The following is a 7,053-nucleotide window of genomic DNA, read 5'->3' as shown; positions in this document are numbered from 1 at the left end:
CAGCCAAGAGTGTCAATTGTTAAATCAACAGTAAAACTAGTACTCAAACAGTACTTTATACTTCATGTGTCTGTGTGGGTGCAAACTGTTGAAATTTTTACCTAGTATTTACCATGTTGATCCCGTCTATAAAGATAATTGAAAATGAATCTTGATGAAGAATGGGATGGGAGTGGGAGTAGGAGATGGGATGGTTGCAGGTGGGAGTCAAGTAGTGTGGGGAAAAACCGCTATAATCCAAAAGTTGTACTTTTATATTTATTTATATATTACTATATTTTATATTTATTTATTAATAAAAGTTTAAAAAATACTTATTTGAAAGATCTCTATTCTCTTCCTTTTGCCTTCACCAAGTGTGACAACCCATTAGGATGGGACAAAAGATGTTCTGCTACTTTGGAGCACCTTTCTTCATCTGTGTAAGCCTCCTCTTAAATTGAGAGGCTGTGGTGAACAGAACTTCTTGTGTCATGCAATACACAGCAAAAACTCAATGGATGTAAGTACAAGTAATATCACATAGTAAAACGGAAACAAATAAACCATAGTAGTTTAGTAATGTAAGATATCAAAGCTATTTTATATAGTAATTGAATATTTACAAAGAATGTAGCCTAGGTGTTAAAATAGGAAGAATACTATTCTTTTTATTTCAAACATGTTATCATCTTGATCATTTGGTAATAATTTAAAGCAGTGCTTGTTCTTATCAATATACAACATATTCTGCCAAATAATAGAAATTCTGATCATAGAGCAGTTTTCATTCTAAGCTATTATTTCCAAAGAATTATAGCTCATACTGTATTAAATTACTAATCAAAAGCATAAATTACGCAGAATTGGCTTAATGCTAAAGATTTTGTAAGTGACAATTACCTGCAATAGTTGCAATGATTGAGAATAAAGTTTACCTCCTTTTGGCAGATATCTGTTTATTGGAAACATACCTGTGACTTAACATACCAATATACTAAAAACCTTCAAGAATAAATATAACATGCTACAGAATCTGAAACAGAATTTTAAATGCCAAAGTCATTTACATCTAGGCTGACATTTGGCTATTCTATTTTCTTTGTCTCTGTGGGAACTTAACTTGCTACAGGGAAAGAAAAGAAGGTTTATATCTCGCAGTTCTTGAAAAGAGAATGTTCTCCCCTGAGATAATGAACTACTACTTAATGATCTGGCCACAGAAAATGTTGTCAGTTTCGTTTTCATGAGTAAACACATCTGTGAAGAAGTTGTGAATTTTCCAGTTTCAAACACATATCAGAGACCTAAATAAATAAAACATGTTTCTTGCCATACAAAGCACATTTTTCCCACTAAGCAGTCAAATCACACAGTTTACATGTTATGCTAATGCATTTTCTGCATGTATTTATAAATGTAGTGGGTAAAATGATCCAAAACAGCTCATGAGGAATAAAACGTGCCTAGAAATGACACAATTATTGTCCAGGCGTAACTATTCAGAAAATGTGTGTTTTCTTTTCACTGAGTACTTATAATTATAAAGGGCTAAAGGGTACAATATTTTTACTGAGAGGACACATTTAGAGAGCACCCTGCATGAATGCTTAAATTAGTCAACAAGAAAAGTTCAAAATTAATGAGCTAACAGATCAACTTAAGAAGTTAGAAAAAATTAGAATAAATGCAAACTAATTCAAAAAATATCAATAAAACTAAAACATATTTCTTTGAAAAGTTAAACAAAGGACAGATGCCTGATGAGCTTGTTCAAGATGGTAAGTACTAAGAATTCATGAACTAAAGAATAAATAATATTATAAGGAAAGTGATTAATAAATTCAGATTCAACAAGATTAACGTATTACAATGCTATATTATGATACATTATGATAGCATAATAGATAATACACTAATGTATTCATATTCTTTTTTAATGTATTTATATTCTAATAATGTAAAATAACTAATATTTAAAATAATTTAAATATTTAAAATAACTAAAATAACTATTATTTAAATAAAATAAAATATTAAAATAACTAAAATAACTAATATTTAAAATAACTAAATATTTAAAATAACTCATATAAAATAACTAATGTATTTAAATTCCAATAATGTAAAATCTTACATGAACTAGGAAGATATAGATGAGAGAACCTCAAAATAACTCAGAAACCTTGATAGAACTTACATAAAAATATTAAATCAGTAATTTGGAATTTTACTTTCAGTCATTGTCATGGCCAGGTGTTTTTGGGCAAATTGAGGTACCATTTCAACAAATAAATCATTGTAATCAGACTCAGACCCTTCAAAACAAATTGTAAAAAGCAGGACATCCCCCAACTCATTAAATGAGGTTAGTATAATCTTAATGTCATGGTATGGCGAGGACAGGATAAGGAAAAAAGAAAAGCAATAAGGGAACCTGATAAACATACATGCAGAAATCCTAAACATAAGCTTGGAAAAATAAATTCAAGTATTTAAAAATGATATGATAGTGGGACTGCCACTGTGGTATAGCAGGTAAAGCACTGTCTGCAGTGCCAGCATCCCATATGGGCACTGGTTCAGAGTTCGGCTGCTCCACTTCTGATCCAGCTCTCTGCTAGGGCCTGGGAAAGCAGTAGAAGATGACCTAAGTCCTTGTGCCGTGGCACTCACATAGGAGATCCGAAGGGAGCACCTGGCTCTTGGCATTGGATCAGCCAGCCCCAGCCATTGTGCCATTTGGGGAGTAAACCACCAGAGGGATGACCTCTCTCTCTCCTCTCTCTCTCTCTCTCTCTCTCTCTCTGCCTCTGCATCTTTTTAGCTCTGCCTTTCAAAAACCAAGTAAATTTATTTTTAAAAAATGGCTTTATCCTGAAAAGTAAAGAGTGTTTCAACAAAGAAAATCTACAAGTATAATTTATCATATAAATAAACTTTTAAAATGTACAGAACGATCTCTTTGATGCAAGAAAAACTCACTTGATAAAATTGAGCTCATGTTAATGATCTACAAAAAGAAGAAAATAAACTAAACTCTACACACAATATGATGGGTCTTATCACTCAATAATCTGTGTCATTTAAAAAGTTCTTTAAAATGGTATAAATATTAGATGGGATACATCATCCTAGTTTGGATCCAGAGTTGAATAAAACAACTGTAAGTGATGTATTATTGACAATTACGGAAATTTGAATGTGGACTGCATTTAATATGCTTATTGATATAGAAAGATAGCAATCATTACACAAAATTGATTATAAAATAGCATCACAATAATATCTTTCAAAATACTTTGAGAGCCACTACACTTGGAAAACATTGATTTGTCAAGATACATACACATGAATATTCATGATGGCATTGTTCTTAACACCATGCAAATCTAAAAACAATCTACTGACATGAAACACCACAATGAATGAATTATTGTTAGGACAACAAGAATAAGTCTTGAGAATTTACAGAGATTGTAATACAGAGTATGATTGCAATTTTAAAGCACTAAAACAATAAAAATCAAACAACATACTGTTTAGGTATTATATATATATATTTATATTTATATATGTGTGTGTGTGTGTGTGTGTGATAAAACAAAGCCATAAACAAAAATTCAAGATAGTGGGTCCTCCAGGACTGAAGCCAGGCATTGGAATAAGTAGAGCACCCAGTGATATAATCGCACTTATACTGCTTCATCTTTTATTTGTCAAATGTTCATTTTGTTATTATGCTTCTTCAGTCAAGCTTTCTTTATAAATAAATATTATATTATGTACAGCATTACAAATATAAAAAAGACATTTAGGAGACTTCTGCAGAAGATAATATGAAATAGTTATGTTGGCCAATATGATGATCTCTCAGTCACTAACATTATAGGCTATGGTTTAAGCTATAGTGAATCTTTTTATTTTCTAAGTCATTTTTCTGAGGGATTATTGACATACAAAAAACTATGTGTGTGTATATATATATATATTATAAATGTATCTATAATATATTCAATGTACACATATTATATGTATACACATATATATGTGTATATAAACATAATGTTATAACGAAGAATGTAGAGATAAGCACAAAAAATTGACCCATCACCAAAATTTTTTTTAAAGATTTATTTATTTATTTGAAAGTCAGAGTTACACAGAGAGAGAAGGAGAGGCAGAGAGAGAGAGAGGTCTTCCATCCGCTGGTTCACTCCCCAATTGGCCAGAACTGCTGGAGCTGCATGGATCCGAAGCCAGGAGCCAGAGCTTCTTCCAGGTCTCCCACAGGAATCAGGAACCCAAGGACTTGGGCCCTGTTCTTCTGTTTTCCCAGGCCATAGCAAAGAGCTAGATTGAAAGTAGAGCAGCCAGGACAGGAACTAGCACCCATATGGGATGCCGGCACTGCAGGGGGCAGCTTTACCCACTATGCCACAGCATCGGCCCCCTTATTTCTTATTAACGACAGGATTATTGCAATCAATGAAAATGATTACCCCAGAACCATCCATTGTGCTTCATTGTGGCAAGTCAGGAGTCATCCCCCACAATAACTTCTGTTTAACAATAACAAAATTTGAGGAAACTTATTTACATGAGTTCTGCGACATGTGTAGAATGTTCTCTCACATACTTTCCTGATATTTATACAGCGCAATCTTTGACTTTATGCAATATTGATAGACATTGAACACTGGCTGAGCCCTAGATACATCCAGCTCAAGGCTGCACTCTGATAGTGACACCTAAGATGATTTACATACAAAGAAAAATATTCCCTGCTGTGCTTAGACCTTTATCTCCCAAAATGTGTTTTATGAGAGTCAATTAGGAGTTAAGACAAGGCAGGATCTGTCTTTTGGTTCTCTGCTATATGTCTAATACCAAGCACAGTGACTAACACATCACAAGCATAAAATAAGTATTGACTGGATAGTGTATGATTTAATAGGCGTTTTCAATAGAAACAGGCTAGTGGTCGTATATGGAGCCATTGTATTTAATGGAATACATTGATCATCGCAGAATACAAGGTTGAAGAAAGGACAGAAACCCAGCTGGAGCTGGACTTTATTGTTGGCTGCCTAACTAAACTGTGAGGATTTTAAGTAGATAATGAGAGGACATTTCAAAACTGGACACATTGAAAATGGAATTAAAAGATATATTTATTTCAGTATAAAAAATTGAAATCTGTGCATTTTTTTCAAAATATGCATTTTGATCAGTGCTTTCGAGACCCTTAGTATGCATGGATCTCAAAAATGTTTGATACCAAATAAACTTATTTTTTATTTCATTTTCCACAAACTATGTGAGATATATTCCAAGAATATAAGATGTATCTTAAATTCAATGTGTCTGGACACCTCTCCCCTTACTATCTTGGAAGACAAATCTTCCACAGAACATGCCTTGGAGACATTGAGCTAAACTACATGTCTTACTGAGGGTAGAGGTTACTGAAAGGGGATGGTGGATGGAAGAAAGAGTTATTGCCGTTCTTTGTCTAACTAATGGAGTTCTTACTACATTGTCTCTGAGGAGAAATCTCACATTCCCTGTCAGTGATTTTTTAAGATTTCTGTCAGATGTGGTATCAAAATGATGTACAATCATATTCACAGCTGTAGGTGGAGAAGGTTTTCCATTCATTCAATTGTCCTGTTATTCACAGTGTTCAGCTGATGTTTTCCTCCTGTGTGAAGAGAAGGAATGTCTATATTCCTAATCAGTCCCTTTTCCAGTACAATTGCACTTCATTGAAGGATGCTTTTCTCTTTTGAAACATTGCATCAAATAATACCTTTTGGGACCCTACATTTTTTTTTTTTATTTTATTTTTGACAGGCAGAGTGGACAGTGAGAGAGAGACAGAGAGAAAGGTCTTCCTTTTGCCGTTGGTTCACCCTCCAATGGCCGCCGCGGCTGGCACGCTGCGGCCGGTGCACCGCACTGATCCAAAGGCAGGAGCCAGGCGCTTCTCCTGGTCTCCCATGGGGTGCAGGACCCAAGCACTTGGACCATCCTCCACTGCACTCCCTGGCCACAGCAGAGAGCTGGCCTGGAAGAGGGGCAACCGGGACAGAATCCGGCGCCCCGACCGGGACTAGAACCCAGTGTGCCGGCGCCGCAAGGCGGAGGATTAGCCTAGTGAGCCGCGGCGCCAGCCGGGACCCTACTTTTTACTTCCTCCTTTCTTTTTTTTAGAAAGGAACCAAACTACAGCCAAGGAAAAAAAATGTCTTGATATCAGATCATCAAAGTTTCCCTGATGGGTAATAATGGTAAAACAACAGACTCCAGAAACTACTATGAATCATGGTGGGGAAAAATTCTTTCCTGCATAGATCAAATACAAAGGATCTTGCAAAAGTTCATGAAAATATGTCTTACGAAAAAAAATTTCATGGATTGCAAATATTTTCATATCAAAATAAACATATTTCAATTCTAAATTTTACACGAACATGTTGAACTATGCTTATGTGTTCCTTTTAAGTCAAAATACCTTAAGCAAAAAAAATAACATGTAATAGCAAGCATTACAGTAGCTAAAATATACTTATATATAGCAAGCATTACACTAGGTAAGACATATATAGCAAGCATTGAAATAGCTTATATATATATAAGCAAGCATTAAAATTATGTACATATATATACATATATATATATGACTGTATATGTATATATGACTGTATATGTATATATGTATATATGACTGGGTCCATTAGCTAAATCCATTATTGATATCCTATTCCTCTATGTAATCTTAATTTCTAATATTCATATGGTATGAATCAAAATTTATTTTCTTGGTTTGTCCTCTGATTTCTTCCTTGCCCTTATTCTATTGTCCTCTGCACCAGGTAAAAGATGGCAGTCAACAAGAAAGCTTCATTTCACAGATTTTTGTATCAGTGCTCTTGCAGCAGGATAAGCCAGTGAGAGGTGTTGTTGAAATCTTGGAGGAACTGTGGGAGAGAGAGGCCTCAGTTCCTCTTCCCACTTCCTCTCTGCCTCCAGTGGCAATTTGATAGCATCATGCCCCTTCACAACTCCAAC

Source organism: Lepus europaeus, chromosome 3 (assembly GCF_033115175.1).
Source record: "Lepus europaeus isolate LE1 chromosome 3, mLepTim1.pri, whole genome shotgun sequence".
In the NCBI taxonomy this organism is placed as follows: Eukaryota; Metazoa; Chordata; class Mammalia; order Lagomorpha; family Leporidae; genus Lepus; species Lepus europaeus.
Note: the sequence above shows the minus strand (reverse complement) of the source record.